Source organism: Gopherus flavomarginatus, chromosome 10 (genome assembly GCF_025201925.1).
Source record: "Gopherus flavomarginatus isolate rGopFla2 chromosome 10, rGopFla2.mat.asm, whole genome shotgun sequence".
In the NCBI taxonomy this organism is placed as follows: domain Eukaryota; kingdom Metazoa; phylum Chordata; order Testudines; family Testudinidae; genus Gopherus; species Gopherus flavomarginatus.
Window position 1 is genome coordinate 66978306 of NC_066626.1, and position 22111 is coordinate 67000416.

General features: G+C 41.5%; 1 protein-coding gene across 2 annotated transcripts in view; it reads left to right on the plus strand.

Annotated features, from left to right (window-relative positions):
* DPP10 (dipeptidyl peptidase like 10) overlaps window positions 1-22111 on the plus strand; it is an 850913-nt gene that overhangs the window by 759353 nt on the left and 69449 nt on the right. The gene's annotated exons all lie outside the window — the stretch shown is intronic.

A 22111-nucleotide genomic window follows, 5' to 3' on the forward strand; every position in this document is an offset into this window, starting at 1 on the left:
CCCTGTAAAGTATTTTCCATCCTGATTTTACAGAGATGATTTTTATCTTTCTTTCTTTAATTAAAAGCTTTCTTTTTTAAGAATCTGATTGAGTTTTCCTTGTTTTAAGATCCAAGGGGATTGGGTCTGAACTCGCCAGGGATTGGGGGGGGGGAAAGGAGAAGGGATGGTTAATTCTTCCTTGTTTTAAGATCCAAGGGGTTTGGGTCTGTGTTCACCAGGGAATTGGTGAAGGCTCTTAAGGAAACCCAGGGAGGGGAAAGTTTTGGGGGGACAGAAAGTGCCCCAGACACTGAAATTCTGGGTGGTGGCAGTGTTACCAGATCTAAGCTAGTAATTAAGCTTAGAAGGGTCCATGCAGGTCCCCCACATCTGTACCCTAAAGTTCAGAGTGGGGAAAAAACCTTGACAGTGCCCTATTCTTTTTCCCAATTTGACTTTATTTCCTACTCCCTGGGATTACAGAATGACAAGGCTGATGCAGTGCTCCCAGAGGGGTCTAGTCAAGAGACCTACTACATCTTTAAACCCTATAACTTCCTTGGCATGATGCTTAATCAGGATCTTCCTGCTCTAATCCATGCAACCTCTACCTTATGGACTCCCCCCCAACCCTGATGAACAGGAAACTATAAGCAAGGAATCACATGACATCCAGAATGGGCTAACTTTCATGATGGGATCATATACATTCCCCCAGACTCTCACAAGTTGCACTCCTGCTACCATGCCATGATTCCCCCCTGGTGGGGCATTCCGGTCATTCCAAGACCCAGCACTTAGTATTTCAATTTCTTTTGGTGGCTCTGAATGCAAATGACAACACAGGCATATGTCACCTCCTGTCCAGTATTCGCCTACAGCAAGGTGCCACACAGTAAACCCCTTGGACTCCTCCAACCGTTACAAACTCCACCTAGACCCTGGGCAGCTATTACATTAGAGTTTATCATGGAGTTACCTGAGTCCAGTGGGTATACAATGATTTTGATGGTTGTGAACCATCTCACAAAGATGACTTATTTTGTTCCCTGCACCTGCCTGCCCTCCCCTGAGGAAACCACTTAGCAATGGGTGAACCCGGTTGTCTACTTTCATGGATTCATAGATTACAACATCTCCGGTCATGGATCGCAATTCATCTCTCATTTTTGGCATTAAGCCTTTTGAATATTAGGGGTTCACTCCTGTTGCACATCTGCCTACCACCCTAATATGAATGGCTAGATAGAGACAGTAAATCAAATACAAGCGCAGTATCTACGGTGTTATATCAACCATCACCAGAACAACTAGTTATTTCTGTTACCCCATGCTGAGTTTGCATATAACACCACAGAATATCTCTGTACTGGACAAAGCCCTTTCTTCACAAATTTCTATCCCCAATTCCATCTGGAGTTACACTTAACCTCCTCCAACCCAGAAGCCTTAAATTGGATACAGCAGATCTGCCAGACCCAAGAGAAGCAAAATAATCCAATTACAAGTGATATGCATACCAACAGCAGCAGAATGGTTCCACCTTCTCTGTGGGCCAGAAGATGCGGCTCTCGGCTAAACATCTCCACATAGGTGTTCCAGTTTTCAGGATGGTCTGTCTATTGGATCTGTCAACATATCAACCCTGTTACTTTTGAGCTCTGCCTGCCTCAGTCCTTCAGAACGCACCCTGTTTTGCCTGTGTCACTCCTAACCCATATGTAAAAGACTCATTTCCCCATCAAACCCCACCAGCACCAATACGTATCCAGGGTCATGTTGAGTATATTCTACAGAAGGTCCTAGATCAGGGATCGGCAACCTTTCAGAAGTGGTGTGCTGAGTCTTCATTTATTTACTCTAATTTAAGGTTTCACGTGCTGGTAATACATTTTAACGTTTTTAGAAGGTCTCTCTCTATAAGTCTATATTATATAATTAAACTATTGTATGTAAAGTAAACAAGGTTTTTAAAATGTTTAAGAAGCTTCATTTAAAATTAAATTAAAATGCAGATCTTATCATTTTAGTGCTGTGGTTCTTAACCTGGGGACCACGCACCCCCTGGGGTGCGAGATGCCCTTTCTGGGGGGTGCGAGACATGCAAGTTTTTTTAGAGAGTAAATCATTGAAAACACAAATTAAGCACAGACACATAAGTAGAACTACTTTGTTTCATCAAATCTATGTATTTATTAACATTATACATGTTTTAACAATTACTGTAATATACAAACAAAGTTTTTAAGTTTTCAAGTTTTTAAGCTAATTGTAGTGTAATTTTTTATAAGGGCTGCAGAGCGCTGGCACCAGGCCAGGAGCAGGCCTGGACTGGCTGCCAGTACCCCAGGCCGGCAGGAGGGCTTAACAGGGCTGGAGGCCCAGACCTCGGCTGGCAGGGGCCGAGCGGCTGGAACCTCAGGCGAGCAGTGAGGTGAGAACCCCAGACCGTTGCCGGCTCAGACCGCTGCCAGTCTGGGGTTCCATCCACTGGCTCCTGCCAGCCAGGGTCCCAGCCACTGACCCCACTCAGTCGCTGCCATCCGGCAGTTCCATTCACTCAGGCCGGCAGTGGGCCGAGCAGGGCCAGTGGCCGAGACCCCAGCTGGCAAGCGGCTGGCAGCCGAAACTCCACACCGTCGGCGGGCTGAGTGGGGCCGGCGGACAGAATCCCAGACCGGTGGCAGGCTGAGCAGCTCTGCCCACTGCCGGTCTGGGGTTCCATCTGCCATCTCCTGCCAGGCTAGGTCCTGGCCGCCGGCCCTGCTCAGCCTGCTGCTGTCTGGGGGTTCCGTTCACCCATCCCGGCAGCAGGCTGAGCGGGGCCGGTGGCCAGGACCCCGACTGGAGCAGTGCCAGTAAAAATCGGCTTGCTTGCCACCTTTGGCATGCATGCCGCAGCTTGCCGACCCCTGATCTAGCCCATGGTCTTCAGAGTATGCTCAGTTCTATATGAAAGGTATAGCTTTTTTTTTTGTCATTTGTCATGCCTCTGTAGTTTTGGACTGTTCTTAGTCATTGGACTGGTTTCCTCAGTAGCTCCCTCTGAGGTGAATTTGGAAATTGTTTAAGTTGACAGCTTTTTGCTAAAGTCCAACATATTTTATCTACATATTTCTATCAAGGTTCCTTTTGCTTTGGATTCTATAGTTATTTTATGTGCCTTTACTTTCTGTTTGTTCCATATTCATATATGTATGTTATTATAGGTATTTATTTTATTGATTACATCGACAAGGTCAGTGTTCTCATGATGGTAAATGGTTTTGAAGAGACATTGAGTTATATATTCAGAAAGGATCAGCAAAAATAAAAGATGTATATCCTTACCTATAACTATCTACACATAAACAAATATATACATTAATATAACAGAACTAAAGAAAATGATTTTGCTACCCAGAGTACTAAAATGATTGTTTTGTAGAAGCCTAATAGCTTTTCTGTCAGAATTTGGTGCCCTCAGCAAAATCCAGGCTTATCAAATGCTATGATTGGAGATGAGCGGTTATTGTGCTTAAAGGTAATTCAGGTTATCAGTATATGGAGAAACCCATTATCTTGTGTGTAGAAAGAACAATTTGTTGCCTGTATATTAATTATCTATTCAGCTTTGCCTCTTCCAATGTTTAGAAAATATTAGAAGACTGAAAAAAATGCCCTCTCAATCATTAAGATGTAAGAAGGTTCCCAAAACAAATAGGCCTAATATGCCTAGGAGTTTACCTTTAAAACAAACAACCAAAAAACAAAAACAAAACATTATCCTATTGTCAGGAGCCTTTGTACCACTTTCAAAGCCTTCTGCCACCCTACTCTGTGTTCAGCTGGGTTTGTCCTAGCTGTAATGCATATAGGTTTATTTTTCCTTCCTGCCTGATAGTGATTTGCATGTATCTGCTGCCACACTACAAAACTCAAAGATCTTTCAGTTATTCTTTGTGTCACTGTATTAATGTGAGAGACTATTTATAATTTCCTTTCTCTGCAGAATAGGAGCTCTCATTGTGATTGTTAAAAGCATTTTTTCTACACAATAAAAAGCACCATCTCAAACAAGTCTACTGAAATCATATCTATTTTAAATTATGATCTGGTTGTAACCTGAAGCCTGTGCCTGACTTTAGCCAATGAGAAGTGGGTGGGACTGCTCACACACTTCAAGTTAGACATATGCTTAATTGGTGCTGAATTGGTTTCTTAGTGCTCTAATTGTGGGAAGCTTAATTTACTCTATCAAGTAATCCAAGTTTCAAAGTACAATTAACATGCAATTTGGTAAGCTCATTTTTTGGCAGAGATTTTCTTACAAATTTTATTTCATCATAATTAGTACTGCGAGAGACTTGACAAACCCTCCTGGCAAAAATGCTTCTATTAAAATAAAAACAAACACAGAAAAACAATTTTCAAAGTTTGTGATCCAAATGGGATCTTAATTAATGATAATAAAGTAAACTCCTAAATAAATATATTACATATGCTGTTTTAATTCTTATTTTTCAATGTCTTTTCCTTTTCTTGACGTGCTGCATTCTTAGATAAAATAACCTAGAATCACATACTGAAATATCAAAGCCTCTTTTTCATCCTCCCTTTTAATCCTAATGAAGCAAATGACAGTAAGAATGAGAGCAGGACAAAGTGTCTTTTTTAATTTATGCTGAAAACCAAAAAATTAATAAGTGTTTTAATCTGATGCCAAATGATTTGTAAATTAAAATGTATAGAAAGGGCCCAGCAACCCCTGACTCACATTGGTACAAACGTACTCAGAAGTCACTTAGACTTCAGTAGAGTTACTCATATGATAGAGAAACACTTACATGAATAAAGGTTGTCCAAATGGTCCCTTAATGAATCTGGCTCTGATCCTACCAGGTGCTGAAGCCAGCTACCACTGAGGCCAATGAGAAATGAAGAGAGATGGTTGTAAAATGCTGGTTTTTCCTGCACATGAAAAACTTCATCTTTTCATTGAAAACCAAAAAAATTCAGTCAAAAATTAAAAGCTTTCAGTTCTCAGCGGAAAAGCTTTCAGCCAAAAACCTAAAAGTCTTCAGATTTTGGCTAGAAAATGTAGGGCAATGGAGGTTTTAATATTTCTACAAGAAGTTAGTTTTTTCTGTGGAAAGCAGAGACTTACTGCAAAACAATCCATTTAATCAAAAACCCAATTTTACATCAGATAAAACATTTCAACAGAAATGTTTTGACCAGCTATAGAAATGAGGTTGCTCACCATTGTGCAGGATGGGGCTATTTGAGAACTTTTCAGTGTAAATCGAGAGATGCTAGTCTGCTGGATCCTGATTTTGGCAAATAACTTGCTGCAGTATCAACTATTGCAGGGGTTCACAAACTTGGGATTGTGACCCCCTCGGGGTCACGAGGTTATTACATGGGGGGTCGTGAGCTGTCAGCCTCCACCCCAAACCCCGTTTCGCCTCCAGCGTTTATAATGGTCTTAAATATGTAAAAGTGTGTTTTTAATTTATACAGGGGGGTCGCACTCAGAGGCTTTCTGTGAAAGGGTTCACCAGTACAAAAGTTTGAGAACCTCTGAACTATAGCTTTTCTGCTTGTTAGAGGCACAGCCTATCTCTGAAAGGCTCCACAAGGGAGAGTGAGACAACATAGGTTCACTTGGAAGTAGTTAACTAACAGAGTAACTGAGAGGCAGATAATTAGGCAGAGAAGCACCTAGGCATGATAAAAGTTAGAGGAAGTTCCTGAGGAGAAGAAGCTCTAGAACAGGGGAGCGCCCAGGGACTGTGAGTCAAACAGAAACTGTGCTCCCAGGGCAAGAAGTCCAGTCTGGGCAGAAGGCGAGTTCCTAGAGCAGAGCCTAAAAAGGGATCCTGGAAACAGAGAATTCCCTGTGAAGCCTACTGGGCCAGGAAGCCTTGAAGACATGTTTCAGGAAAGGGGAGGATTCTAGTGTTGGAGTTATGGTGGGCTGACAGCCCAAGGGCCTAGTATTTGGTGCTCCTCTTGAGAGACCTTCATGTCCCCTGACTTCAGAGAGAGACTCCACCTAGGCAACATTGAGAGACCTGATGTAAGAGCAAGCAGATGAAACACCTGGGCAGAAGTATATATTGAACTCAAGAGAGGTAACAGACTGAGTCCCTCAGCCAGAAAGCTGAGATAGGAAGGTGTTGGGTATGTTGGTGTAAGTTTTGTCTCTTAAATAAAGGAGACCTTTGGGAAGGGTCCTCTTTAATACTCAAAGTCTGGACTTGTTTATACTTAGAGTGGAGAGAAGTAGAGGCAGGACTTACTTGCAGTGCTGTTCCTGACCAGAGGGGTATGTGTTAGGATGACCTCCCTCAACCGTCCCACTGCTACATTTATTTTCTACACTAAGACTGGTTTTGTGTGTCCAGGGTAGACATGGGCACTAAAATATTATCTTTGATCTGGCACTTACAGGGAGTAAGACTAGAGTTCTTTCTACACTGCTGACAAAAATGTTTCTGAATTACTCACACACATGTATTGTAAAATATAAATGTTTTTGTTCCAATCAAAACTCTTCATTTTGAAGGATAATTTTATTTCCACAGAGTTCATCTCCGTTTTTCAGTGATTAAATTCTGCTGTCTGTTTAGCCTAAAAATAGAGGAAGAGGAGGGAGGAGATGTGTTCTAGATGTATTTGCTGTAATTTAAATGGTATTCCATATTAAAGGAAGCTTCCTGCATTTGAGATACAGGCATGGAGAGAGCAACACTAGGAAAGGCAGAAGATTGGAATATGGGCAAGAGACTGGTAATTCCCTTACAACAAAAGGCATGGGTGGGTGAGTTGTTTGTTACAGAATGAGCTGCTATATCAGTAAATTGCTTAATGATCCCACATTCAAACAAGTGTATCTGTGCAGTAAACCTGTCTGAGTGTAAAATTTGAAATACAGTGTACGGGATGAGGTTTGGAAAATTACATGTAGCCAGTCCTCTGAGAGTAATTATCTTGTTCCTGAGCTGTCAGAGAGAAAATGTTAATATTGAGAACGTTGTGTACTGTGCATGAGCAGGACATTATTTCCCTACGTACCTTTTGTAGATGTTGTTAGAAAAGGCCCAGAAGATCTAGCATGAGAAGGTCAAGAAAGAAAAGGGGATAAAATGTCTCTCTTCTTTTCCCTTTTTCTTTCCTCTATTATCTCTTTGGTTTAATTTGTGACCTTTATGTTGATTCAATATACCAGTATACACTCTGCATCCATTCTATATGATAATAGCATGTGTGTACACATGCAACTGCTGCAATCTAAACTAAATAGTTAGGCTTGCCTTTGTATTTGAAAACTAATGCTAAATTATATGGCCTTCTAAATTGTAAGGTGTTTTTTTTTGTAATTAAAAAAACTAATATATGAATTCCATGGGATAACTGATTATGACTTTATCCCCTGTAGACTGATAGAGAAAGAAAAAAATAGAAATATCTCTGTCTTCTTAAACATCCTGTACACTGTATTGATCAACATACATTGTGCTACCCAGCATACAGGGGTGGCTCCAGGCCCCAGCACACCAAGCGTGTGCTTGGGGCGGCAAGCCGCAGGGGGGCACTCTGCCGGTGCCGTGAGGGCGGCAGGCAGGTTGCCTCCAACAGCTTGCCTGCGGAGGGTCCGCTGGTCCCGCGGCTTCGGTGGACCTCCTGCAGGCGTGCCTGCGGAATGTCCACTGGTCCCGTGGCTTCAGAGTACCTCCCGCAGGCACGCCTGTGGAAGGTCCGCCAGAGCCACGGGACCAGCGGACCGTCCACTGGCAAACCGCCAGAGGCAGCCTGCCTGCCGTGCTTGGGGCGGCAAAATCCCTAGAGCTGCCCCTGGCAGCATATCTGAATTTTCAAGTTCTTTTTTCCTCTTAACCATATGAACTGCAAGTTTAGTAGTTTGACAACTTGTAGGATGGTGCTGCTGTGCTGCTTGTGCAAAAAAAAATAGTACATGCATGTAAGAACAAAGTCAGAAAAGCTAAAGCACAAAATGAGTTACCGCTAGCAAGAGATGTAAAAGGCAATCAGAAGAGGTTCTATGAGTACATTAGGAGACAAACAAAGGAAAGTATAGGTCCACTATTTCTCTAGAAAGAAAGCTAATAACACATGATATCAAGAAGACTGAGTTTAATGCCTATTTTGTTTTAGTCTTCACTAAAAGAGTTAATTGTGTGCAGATACTTAAAACAATACATAACAACAAGGAGGAAGGAACATAAGACAGAATAGGGAAAGAAGAGGTTAAAGAATATTTAAATAATGTATTCAAGTCAGTAGGGTCTGATGGCATTTATGCTAGGGTACTTAAGGAATTAGCTGAAGTGATCTCAGAACTGTTAGCAATTATCTTCAAGAACTCATGAAAACCTGTGGGGTCCCAGAGGACTGAAGAAGGGCAAACATATTGCCCATCTTAACAAAGGGGAACAAAGACAATCAGGGTAATTATAGACCAGTCAGCCTAACTTTGGTACCTGGAAAGATACTGGAAGAAATTATTAATCAATTTGTAAGCTCCTAGAGCATAATAGGGTTATAAGGAGTAGCCAGCATGAATTTTTGAAGAACAAATCATACTAAACCAACCTCACTTCCTTCCTTGACAGGCTCACTGGCCAAGTGGATAGGGGAGAACAATTAGATTTGATATCTTGATTTTAGTAAAGCTTTTAACACAGTCCCACATGACAAAGTAGGGAAGTGTGGTCTTGATGAAATACTGTAAGGTGCATGCATACCTGCTTGAAAGACCATAGTCGGAGTAATGATCAATCATGTATCAAACTGGGAGGACATATTCTAGTGGGGTTATCAGGGATCAGTCCTGCGGCCCAGTATTATTTCATTCATGACTTGGATAAAGGAGTGGAGAGCATTCTTATAAAACTTGCACTTGAACCCAAGCTGGGAGGAGCGGCTACTACCTTAGAGGATGGGATTATAATTCAAAATGACTTTGATTAATTAGAGAAATGACCTGAAATCAACAAGATTAAATGCAGTAAAGGCAAGTGGAAAAGTACTACATCTAAGAAGGACAAATCAAATGGGCAAATACAAGATGGGGAATAACTGGCTAGGCAATAGTACAGCTGAAAAGGATCTGGGGTGTCAAGACTGATTCCCCACTCTGGCACTTCGAGTGCAGAAGGTAGGGGCCTGCAAGAATTCTAAAAATTAATACCGGCCACTCCAGGCTTGTATTAAACTCCCACGGTTACAGCTTTTTTCTGACCTTGGATAAGTAGATACTGCCACCACTCAAGTGCAAAACCCCTTTGAAAACCCAGGAAGGCTCACTTGGGAATTCCTTCCTGTGGTACCCGTAAGCCCTTTCACCGCCCCCTCCAGGGAAGAGCTGAGAAAGAAAAACAAAGGAATCAGCTGTTGCCACCATCTAATTAAACAACGTGTGCACGAACCTCTTAGGACACAAAAATCCAATCCTGTTCTTAAAAAAGGTAAACGTTATTAAAAAGAAAGAAAATACATCTGGAAACTCAGGCTATTGCTAGATTTAAAAACAAAACACTTACAAGGATTAATCATCAAGAATAACATTCTGGAGGTCCAGCTTAAAGTTTACAAGCAAAACAAAAGCATTTGGGGTTAGCACAGAGGAGTTCACAAGTCATAAAGAAGTAAGAGATAAACCCAATCATGTCTTCCTAGACATTTCCTGATCTACTTACATATCTGGGGTTATAAATGGATAGTTTCTAGGTATGATCTGATGATTGTTCATACCTGACCCAAGTTCTTACAGCATAGTAGCTCTGTCCCTTCTCTCCAGGAGAACAACACAGACAGACAAAAATGGGAGTCTTGTTTCAATTTTAAAAAGTTCTAGCCTTCCCATTGGCTCTTTTGGCCAGGTGCCCACTCTCTTCCTTTTACCTGTGCAGTGAGACTTTTTAACCCTTTTCAGGTAAAGCAAGTAGAGAACAGCTACTAAAAGGGATTTTATAGCTAACTTTCCCCTTCATTTATCACGGGGGTTGTAGTGGATCACAAATTGAATATGAGTCAACAATGTGATGTAGTCCTATGAAGTGTCCTATGTAACATAGGGGCAGTAACTGTCCCACTCTAATAGGCACTGGTATGGCCTCAGCTGAAGTAATGTGTCCAATTTTGGGCACCACACTTTAGGAGAGATATGGACAAATTGGAGAGAGTCCAGAGGAGAGCAACAAAAATGAGAAAACCTGACCTTATGAGGAAAAGTTTTAAAAAACTGGGCATGTTTAGCCTTGAGAAAAGAAGACTGAGAGGTGATAAGTCTTCAAATATGTTGAGGGCTGTTTTAAAAAAGACAGTGATCATTGATTTCCTTGTCCACCAGTGCTTGGACAAGAAGTAATGGACTTAATCTGCAGCAAGAGAGGTTTAGGTTTACTATTAAGAAAAACTTTCTAACTATTAAGAATAACTAAGCACTGAAATAGGCTTCCAACGGAGGTTCCAGAATTCCCATGACTGGAGACTTTTAAGAACAGTTTAGACACCTATCAGGTATGGTCTAGGTTGACTTAAACCCGCCTCAGCATGAGACACTGAACTATATGACTCCTAGAGGTTCCTTCCAGCTCTACATTTCTGTGACCCTGGAAGGAAGCAACTATGAAGAGGGTTGTGCTTCAGAAATCTAACACTGTGTAGCAATTTCCACTCGTGGAAAAAATAATATAAAATGAGAGCAATCAAAATCTGATTCAGCCTTTTCCTGCAAAGGTGGGAAATGCCTTTTTTCCCCTGTCTTAATACATCTTAGAAGGTTAGTTATATTAGGGGCCGCACTTTCAAATAAGCCTCGAAAATACTGCCTATAAATTTTGCACATCTGTCCGTGTGATCAGATTGAATAGTTACGTTCACAAGCAAACTGGAAGATCCACACCAAAAGCTTACTGTGCCAAGTTTTTGTGTAGCCTTTCAGAGGCTCATTTGAACAGATATCTCTTTGATTCCTAGACTCAAAGAACAGTATGGCAATAAAAGTGCCTTTAGAACTCATTCACGTTTCAGTTGTAGCTGTGAGTAAATGATAAGAGCTGGGTGTTTACCACCCAGAGAAAAGGAAAGGGGGAAAAATTCAAGGTGATATTCTTCTAAAATCTATTAAAGCAAACATTTGGAAGCTTTCAGATCTGATGAAGTGGGTTATATCCCACGAAAGCTTGTGCCCAAATAAATTTGTTAGTCTCCAAGGTGCCACAAGGACTCCTCGTTGATTTTATGTGGAAGCTTGACAGGTATAATGCTTTCCCAAGTCAGGCTCCAGTACCAGATATGTTTATTAACAAAAATAATCATTTGTGACTGTTGAAGTCTTTCAGAGAGAGAGTCCCTTCAGTAGTATTGGTCTAATATATAGTTCAATAAAGGGCAAGTTAGGGAAGTAAAACCACTAATTCTGCAGAAGAAAGCAAATCACATTTATGTGTTCTGGTCCCCCCAGACTGTGTTCATGCCATCATTAGGTTTGGTTCTCTGTGTGGACTAATGCTAATCCACTTGATGCTGGATTCTGCTGGTGGAAGCATCAGTATCTTTCCTCTTCTCCTGAAGCCATTCTTAGGGTATCTCTACACTACCCGATGGATCGGCGGGTAGCGATCAATCTATTGGGGATTGATTTATCGCGTGCAATGTAGACACGATAAATCGATCCCCAATCACTCTCCCATTGACTGCTGAACTCCAGCAGTGCGAGAGGTGGAAGCAAAGTTAACGTGGGAGCCGCAGCCGTCAATCCAGCACTGCAAGGACGCGAAATAAGTAATTTTAATTAGATCTAAGATACGTTGACTTCAGTTACTCTATTCTCGTAGCTGAAATTGCATATCTTAGATCGATCCGCCCCGCCCTCCGTGTAGACCAGGCCTTAGTGTCAGAATTGAGCTCTTATTCACCATGAACGGTACCTTATCCCATGAATGATCTATCAGATTCCAGGGGTAAGAAGTTGAAATCTTTCTTCCATTAGGTCAATAGGAATTTTGCCATTGGTATCTGGAGCCAGGATTTCATCCAAGGGGTATAAGCCCTGCAGCACCAGGCCCTTGAGAAAAGATGTACTCATCAAGAAGGTCCTGCAAAGGACCTTACTCCAGGGAAAGACTGAAGATTGAGAATGCTTTGTGGAGAAAAGGGGCTTGGAGGTGGGAGTGATAAACTGATAAGAACAACTCTGTCGGTGAAACAAGACAATCACTACACTCTCCAATGAACTCATGCAGAAAAATAATAAAAGACAAAAACATCCCATCACCTCTGGGTGAACACTTTTCACAAAGTGATCCCTCCATATCTGACCACTCAGTCCTCATCCTCAATGAAAAGCTGCACAAAACCTTCAAAAGAGGAGCCCAGGAACTTAAATTCATAATATTAATAGACACTAAAAATCATGGACTCAGTAAAGACATTGGATTTATAGTTCATTACCACAGTCTGTAACCCACTAACCTTCCTTTGTCCTGTGACTGCAGAGGTTTTCACTGGCCACTTCACCTTGAATGTTCTCTTACAACATTTTAACTCTTCATGCTAAACTACCTGTTCCACCTGAGACACCCTGCACAATGCCTTTTCTGGAGCTCTGTGCAAACTTGAAAGTGTGTCTCTTTCACCAGCAGAAGTTGGTCCAATAAGAGAAATTATCTGACACACCTCGTCTCCCTAATATCTTGGGACTAACAAAGCTACATTAACACTGTTAACTCCGACAGAGTCCACCTCCTTGCCTTGGTGAAGGGCTTTCTCATGTTTCAATTAAACCTTTTGCTAACAAATGAGACCCTCAGAAGGGGGGTACTATTCAATACATAGAAGACTGCTGAACTTACTGATCCCCCTCACATACACACCCATTGGGGAGATTAGGGTAGAGTGTACCTGTGCCTGACCACAAGGAAGTATGTGGGGATGGCATGTCCCTTTTACAGTCCCCTAAACTTAAAATGTGAAAATAAAGGTTGACCCACTGAAATTGGATCCCAAACTATGAGTAGTAAAGGTGACTTCCAGCAATTGGAACTGGATGTGGAAAGAACAGGTGTCCTAGAACCTGACAGGTCACATGAGAAGGTTTGTCTACACTTCAAAATAACCTTCAGGGCTGCAAGTTTCAGAGTCTGGGTCAGCTGACTCAGGCTTACACCAAACGGTTAAAAATAGCAGTATAGAGGTTCCCACGTGGGTTGGAGCCCAGGCTCTGAAACCTAGTGTGTGTGTGATCCATATCTCAGAACCTGGGCTCCAGCCTGAGCAGGTACATCTACATTGCTATTTTTAGCCCTGTAATATGAGCCTGCATCAATTGAGTCTATGATATAAGAGTGATGCATCTATAGCCAACACTCTAGCTTCTTCCCTGCTGCTTCATCAGTCATAGGCCATCTGCAAACCATTGCCTCCAGTGAGGAGAAGAGGCGTGGGGGTGGTGTAGAGTGTTCAGTGTTGTGAACTACTCAACACCAGAGCCCCATGGCTGAGCGATATAATCCCTTAAAGAAATCTACAATGTATTGGGACCACCAGACTTCAAGTAAAGTTCTTCAAAAGAGGCCTGCCACCTCACTGGGTGAAGAGATAGACCCAGGCATCAAATTGATGTTCTGGCTATGCCAATGGTGTCATTTTGCTATGTCTTGTGCGATTACAAAGATTGAGGATCTGTATTTGCATGAGTCTGAAACCACATGGGATAGCCCCAGATATTGTACAGTACCACTTTATGTCAGCATAGATATAGACCTGCAATGTGTATTTAGCAGCTGTTTTGTGGGTAATGTTCATTATATCATACAGCAGATTCTAAACTAATTAAATATCTATTGAGATGTAATAGTCATGTAGCTATTTTGCAGTTTAAAGAAAAATGATGATGCTAGCACACGACTCTGAGACAGTTGCATTAGCGTAGCATAGTAATAATGATCAGGGAAGAAGTAATAGTTAGAATGGAAGAAGTACTTGTGTTCTGTTTTTGTTCTGATATCACTCACACCTGCATGTTATCTGAGCCCCCACTCCAATGTATTTTAATTGAAAAACAAAACAATGCTTTGTAACACTTGAAAAATTAATGTTTTAAGACCCACATATGTCAAACTAATCAATAGCTATTGAATTAATTCCCCCCAGCCTCCAGAAAATCCTGTCATTGTGTCTTCCTTGATTACCATATATTTTCTGTATTGTTCACAGTGTGTCAGGTGCTTTCCATACAGAAAGAAACACAAGAGTATATTCTCTCCTGTAGCCTACCTCAGTTTAGGGAGCTGGTCACAGTTGCCTAATCCACACAGCCCAACCCCAGCTTAAGTTAGAGATGCTGAGGAACTGTACTAGTTCAGGCCACTAGTGTAAAACAGTGAGCTTCACCCCTCCAAGGTCCCAGCCCACCAACTCCTATCATGACTTTCTCCTTCCCTAATATGTCTCTTATGCCAGAGCATGGGGTAAGTGGAGGCAGCTGACTCAGGGTGGATCTATGCCACCTCAGCAAGTTTTAAATCTGCAGAGAGTTTGCCTACACAAAGAGAATTCTCCACTGCCAGCCTCTGACTTAGCCATTTTGCACCGCCTGAGAGATGCAGAGCAGCTGTAGCAGACCAGAGAATTTAAGCTCACAGTGCATGCCCTAGACAGCTTGCACTGAGTAACACTTTACTCTGTGAGTAGCCCAAACCATTTCAATGGGGCTTCTTTCGGTGTACATTACAAGTCAGGCTGAGCAGGCATATCACATACTCGCCCTTTGTATTGCCATTAGAAAAGCAGATTTCCAAAAATGTACAAGGCATGACCAAGTGTCACTGCATGTATTTCAATAGAGGGCTTGTTTTCTTTCCAATGTGGAATTAAAGCAAATTTTGAAAATGTGAAATGTATTTAAATCAAAGATTTTAGTCCTTGGAAAAATTCCAATTAACTTTGCTAAACTAGGAAGCCCTAAGCAATCAGGGACTAGTAACGTAAAATATTGTTTGGGTTGCATATTTTTAATTACTACAGTTGATACTTAAAGATTGAGAAGTCCAAAGTGTAGGTTTTGACATTAGAAGCCATAATGTTGCCATGGAGGCAAAAAGAACAAGCTATGTTGGATGGATTTGATCCCTGGATTTCCCTAAGTGCACTGGAAGGAGATTGAATTGTAAATACATCTCCAAGCATGCACCTGACCTGGTTTAATAGCTGTCAGATTAAGCAGCCATTTAGCAGGGCTGTCTTGTCATATCTCTATGTAATTAAGAAGCAGTAGCATACATATTAGAATCAATTGGATAGTGGTAAAAGAAGCCATCAAGATAGAGATTTTCTGGTATTCTGAATAAATTCTCTTAACAGAACCTTGGGCCTGGAGAATAGACAATAAGTATATGCCATAACTGAGGGCAATATAATCAGTGGATCACAGTTTAGAAACAAGCATGTGTCTATTAGAGCTGTGGGAAAGTGAAGGTGTGAAAGAAAATGCCAAGTTAGGTCTTTTAAAACATGTTTGTGACAGTAATGTCTAGTTACTGCTGCTTGGCCATACAACTTTTGTTTTAACCAATGGAAGCTAATCTTAGGATTTTCTTTTAACCCATGGAAGCTAATCTTTGGTATTTTCTGTTGGAACAATTTGCAGAATTTTTCTAAACTGATAATTAGAACATGATGGCAAATGAGGTAACATTGCACAAGTTAGAGCCAATTTTGCCATCTTTACTGCAAGTATTTTGCAAAGTGACAATTGCAGGTTTCATACAGTTCCAGAGGTCTGATTTTAAATTTCCCTGAAATTAGGGAACAATTCAAAATATTATTTGTAAATCAAGGGAAACACAGACCTTTCTGTCAGTGAACTTTCCAGTTGCCATTTTCCATACCGCATGATTAAGCCTGAAACTAGGAATGAGATGAACAACATCAGAAGCCTCCAACCATGGTGTGTCCACCTACCCAGAAATAATTTGCTACTTGTGTTTCATTCATGCACCCCACTAATTAGAATGAAAAATTATGCTCATTTCCATTCTCCCAAAAATTCCAGTTGAAACAAATGGGACCAATGTCACTTACTTGGGAAGTCTGGTGGGAAGATATCAAGGTTCTGCCCTTTCCCACAGAGGCAGGCAGAACATAGCAGCTAGCCTTGTTACAGGTCCTGGAGCAAGAACCCTCTTACTCCCCTACCCATGTATGCAGATCTTGCTGCTAACAATAAAAGATAAATTAATGTGTTCTGTTTAAAATGCAGATTGTTTACTGGACTATTAAATAAGCAGATCAGGGGATTTCTAAACAGCCAGCATTTTGTCATATGATAAACCTCTTAAATAATTTCCTCCCAAAACTAATTCCTGCATACAACTTCCACATGTGCAAGTATGTTCCCTTTCCCCATAACTCTTCCAACTGAGTGCCTGCCTGATAGCAAAAATACGAAGGATGTTATATGGAGTCAAATGCCATCTATAGAGTGATTAATCAAAAATTTCTTTGAGCTACACAAATTGAAAATCTGTATCCCCTCTCACATATAAAGACCCATTCAGCTGGATTGATTTCTTTGTCCAGGTTTCTCTCTCATCTTTTTATCTGGGTTGTTTTCTTAACATCTTTTTCAATCAAAATTGTGTGTCTTGGAACCTAAACTTTTTGTTCCAATTTGCTCCTGGATCAGCTCCTCACAAGTGGTTAAAGGTCCAGATAGAGTTGTCTTATATCCAGAGTTCATAGTAAAATGTCTGACCTGTAAATATTGAAAATATGGGATCTTTATGTTATTTACATGATATTGTTTTTATTTAAGTGTGTTAGCATGTGTGAGCTCTGCAGGCTTCTTTTGGAAATATCACTGAGTCAGGATTGGTCTATCAGAGGAATGCAGGATTTGGCCATGGTTAATATCATATGGTTAAACATGAGAGAGAATAAATGGGTATGTCATAAACAGATAGCTAAGGGTTAATGTCTCTTTCACCTGAAGCACCTGACCAGAGGACCAATCAGGAAACCGGATTTTTTCAACTCTGGGTGGAGGGAAGTTTGTGTCTGAGGTCTTTGTTTTCTGTCTGCCTGCTTTCTCTGAGCTTTGGAGAAGTAGTCTCTACTTTCTAATCTTCTGTTTCTAAGTGTAAGGACAAAGAGATCAGATAGTAAGTTATATGGTTTCTTTTCTTTGGTATTTGCATGAATATAAGTGCTGGAGTGCTTTGATTTGTATTCTTTTTGAATAAGGCTGTTTATTCAATATTCTTTTAAGCAATTGACCCTGTATTTCGTCACCTTAATACAGAGAGACCATTTGTATGTATTTTTTCTTTCTTTTTTATATAAAGCTTTCTTTTAAGACCTGTTGGAGTTTTCTTTTCTGGGAAATTTCAGGGAAATTGAGTTTGTACTCACCAGGGAATTGGTGGGAGGAAGAAATCAGGGGGAAATCTGTGTGTGTTGAATTTGCTAGCCTGAATTTGCATTCCCGCTGGGTGAAGAGGAAAGTGCTTTTTGTTTCCAGGACTGGGAACGGAGAGGGGGAGTCACTCTGTTTGGATTCACAGAGCTTGTGTCTGTGTATCTCTCCAGGAGCACCTGGAGGGGGGAAGGGAAAAAGGATTATTGCCCTTTGTTGTGAGACTCAAGGGATTTGGGTCTTGGGGTCCCCAGGGAAGGTTTTTCAGGGGGACCAGAGTGCCCCAAAACACTCTAATTTTTTGGGTGGTGGCAGCAAGTACCAGGTCCAAGCTGGTAACTAAGCTTGGAGGTTTTCATGCTAACCCCCATATTTTGGACGCTAAGGTCCAAATCTGGGACTAAGGTTATGACAGGGTAAGAGACAGGTCCAGATGGAAAAACAATCTTGTAGCTTTTGAAGAATTAATTATCAGGACGTATCACTAGAAGAAGCCGTGGAACTTAGACTACACTTACGATGTGATGGACTCCTTGCTCAGCTGTGCCCAGCAGCATTTATAATGGTGGAGGTTAACCAGGGAATGTATGCGGGATGGAAATAGCCACACTTGTTCCAGGCAGCAGCAGCACAGTGAAGCTTTTATCTTGTTAGGAGCAAAAAGAGAGGCAGCTTGGTCCAGTGGGTAAGATGCTGAACTGGCGTCTGAGGATCTGGGTTCAAGGCTGCCCAGAGGTGGGTGTAAGTGGGGCAACTTGCCCCAGGCCCTGCAGGGGCCCTGTGAGCCCTGGCCTGGCAGCGGTTTGGGTCTTTGGCAGTATTTCAGGAAGAGGGGAGGCCTTCAGGGCTGCCAAAGATGTGGAGCAACTGAAGGGGCTGCTGCCGCCAGAATACTGCCAAAGACTCATATCGTTGCCGGGTGAGTACAAGCAACACAGCTGCCCTGCTTTGCCCCAGGTCCCCTGAATCCTCTGGGCAGTCCTGTGTGACCTTTGCCAAGTCACTTAGCCTCTCAGGAACTCATCTCCCTTGTTTATCTTATCTGTTTAAAGTATAATATATCTTATTATGATTGTACAGCTCTAAGTTCAGTGAAGCCTTGATCTCACTTGGATCCTCTAGATGCTTCTGAAATAATAATATCAGATAGCAGTAATAACGCAATAATCACAGTAAGACGTGATACAGATATCTTAAATGTCTTTAACACTTCTAGGGAATTTTATTTTTTCAAATTTATTAGGTCTATTATTTTTCTCTGCTCTATACATATAAAACCTGTCCACCCTCCTACTGTCCTTGCAGCAAAAACACTTTTGGGTTTATCTCCCACCTTAACTAAACCCCGTTCTCTCTGGCCTCCTTTTACACATCGCTTGCTTCCAGTCTACCCAGAATCCAGTGCCCAAAATCATCTTCCCACCCTTCCTCTTGAACCCTGTCATCTCCTATTTGATTATCCAGTTCCTGCACCTCGTCTATTGAATCAAATGTAAGATTATTGCATTAGCTATCAAGGCTCTGCACAACTCCAGCTTTGCATCTCAGTCTCTCTGCTCATTTGATATCACATTGGACCTTATCCTCTTCACTCAGCCAGTGGTGTCAGCCTCATAGTCTCTTGGATCTGCTCCCACTTTCCTTTCCTCTCTTTCCCAAGGATCCCACTCTCTTCTTCAGAGACTCCACTACTTCCATGATGCCTTCAGATGCAAACCCTTCTAAATATACCACTACTGCCATTTGTATTTAAACAACAAAAGAAAAAAATTCAGCTGGGTCTCCAAATGCCTCTTTTATTCTTGTTGTTCACCTGTCATTGCAGGATTGGGGTCTTAAGGACTCAAACTTAAGCACATGAAGGATGAGACATTGTGCAACAACTATATCTTTGAATCTCGTATAACATCAAGCACAATGTTAATGTTTGACCACAAATAGTACTGCCTTTGTTTATCACATATTATTTGTATAATGTATAATATATTTGTATAATGCCAATGGTGCGTTAGGTTGGACTCAATCACTAGCCTGAGCCAATGAATTGGCCACTCCCAAATTTATAGCCCATGCCTCAGGGCTTAGTTTATTCTTCAACATAAAATAAACATGGAATAACATCGTAAAGTAATAGTCCTCTCTCCTGTTCTCCGCCTATCTTATAGCATCCTCTGGCATTCCACAGCTTACTAATCAGGACCTTCTCCAGTCTATAAGGGTCCCCAGGCCTCTTCACAGTCCTCTGCTACATACAGGCAAGCATACTCCCAGCCCGCTGCTAGTCCCTGACTCTCTCCTGGTGCTGGAGTCTTCATTTATATCTTCCAGCTGGTAACCATCAGCCCCAATCACTTGATGCTGTCCAGTTGGGTTGGCAGTCCCGGCACCGCTCCAGAACACAGCTGTCTTCTCCCCACCCTCCTGGCCTAGAAGGAGGTAGACCATCCTGGTATGGGCTCTCTTGACACCCCACCTCGCCCGAATGTTGTGAAGGGCCATATAACTACCTGAGTTTCAAGTTAGAAATGTATGAGCTCTTCCTGGCAAGAAAGGCATGAATGTAAGTCTTGGTCAGCAAGCAGCCCAAATAAGAACTGTGCTTCAAACAATGAAACAATAGTGAAGCTGCATTGTGGTTTTGTAGCCTTGGGTTGCAGTTGCCTCCCTTGCTGCTGTATCCTCCCCCCCCCCCCCCCCCCCCGATTGTGAGAGATTGAACTAGTTTCAGATCCCCTGGCTTGCCAATGGCCCACAAACTCCCTATGCTTTCAGCAGATGGATACAGATCCTCAAAGGAATGTAGGTTCCTTTCTTCCATTGAAAGCTAGTTCAAAGCTAGCTCAGGTATGTCTCCAGGTGCTGCAGTCACACCTCCCGATTGCACTGTAGACATGCTTGAGTGTGATCAACTTTAAAGGTTCATGTTAAATGCTGCAGTTATGACAGGGATATTGCATGGTGCTATGTACAGAGAATACAGATTCTTAAATAAAATAGTAAAATGTGATTGTGCTTTTAAACTGTCTTGGTTTTGGTTTTTTTTATGATCCAGATAATGATTCATTTGCTTTTTTATTTTTGGAGTGAGTAATCAGACTTACTTACTTTCTAACATAACTGCCCCTCCCTTATTTTATAACCATGATTTACTTTAACACATGGAGGCTAAAAACACAGAAAAAAAATTGGATGGGGGGACGGACTTTTAGAGTTGGCATCAGATAAGCATAAACAAGTCCAGTCTGTGAAGAAATTTATTAATCTTCCCAGTCTTACTAACAATGTTACTACTTTTCAGAATTGGAGTATGCCAGAGGTGCTAACATATTCTGTAGCATGTGACAAACCTCTGTTTTCTTGAGATTGTACTGTTGTTGATTCCCCCAAGACAAGACACTGGACATTTGGTGTTATCATTTCACCTTGAACATTAAATTTCAGGAGGCTATTAAAACTAGTAGGTAGAGGGTAAATTGTTTCAGAATCCACTGACCCTCACAGCTTGCAGTTTATATTTCTATTATCTTTGATGGTGCACGCTGCTTGTCTTGTTGTTGTCAATCTTAGAGTCATGCAAATTGGTCACAGACAAGCTACAAAAAAGTAATTGGAAAAATTCACTCATTATCTTAGAATAGGATTTCCTTTTATGCTAACCAGTTTAGGGTCTGGGTTAGTTTTTCAGTGACGCTATGATGAATAGTCAGATTATCTTAAAGGATATGCTAACCACAATTCTGTTTGATTGTTATTGGTACCTTCCATTATTATTTGATTATTTTATTTATTTATCACACTCTAGACCAAAGCAGATGTATTAGAAATAGGTCACAATTAAACCATTATTTCCAACCCCTCACCCGCAATTTTTGGGGAAGTTCATCTCGGAATCTTAACTTTGCACTGTGCATCTGAACCCTTGTTGATGTCCATAATTCCAGTGAAGTGAAATATAAATAATGTAAAGACTGCACGCTGATCTGTCGGTACATCTATACTGGGCAGAAATGGAACACGCTTGAACTTCAAGAAAGTTTGGATTTGCTTCTACATTCAGAGTCAAACTTTGCAGCACAGATGTATCTCTAAAATGTGTGCAGATCTCTTCAGGGAAAATCCAATCCTGCCCTCCATGGCTAGATGCTGGGAAAAGGGGGCCACTGACAGTGGAACTAGAAGAAAGGTGCACATCCTCTGCATAGTCCAAAATCCAGCTCCATTCAGACACCCTGCTCTGAAATACATAGGGGGCTGAGAGAAGGGTTGGGGGTGTATCTGGAGATTCTAGCAGTCCATGGATCCTCTCCACCTGCACTGGTGGAAGTGATTAAGAAGGCCCTAGAGCTCCAGTTATTAGCAGTAGTTTAAAGAGACTATCTCCACCCTTGCACATCTGCCTATTATCTGGCCCTAACCACCTGGACTGGGTGCTGCCCACAGGAATTAGTCCTTGAAGAATATTTCATAATTGGATATTGTGAAACATTTTACAAACCATAAACAAGTATTTTGAAAGAAGGTAATTTAGTTGAGGAATCAATGACGCTGACAGAGATGCAGCAGAAGGGGGGAAAGGATTAGTGTCGCATCGAAAACATTGAAGTTTATCTTCAATTCTTCACGCTAAATTGAAGTGAATTTGATTATTATCAGAATTAAATTTCTTGCTAATCCAGATTATTCCTAAAGATATGTTTAATTAAA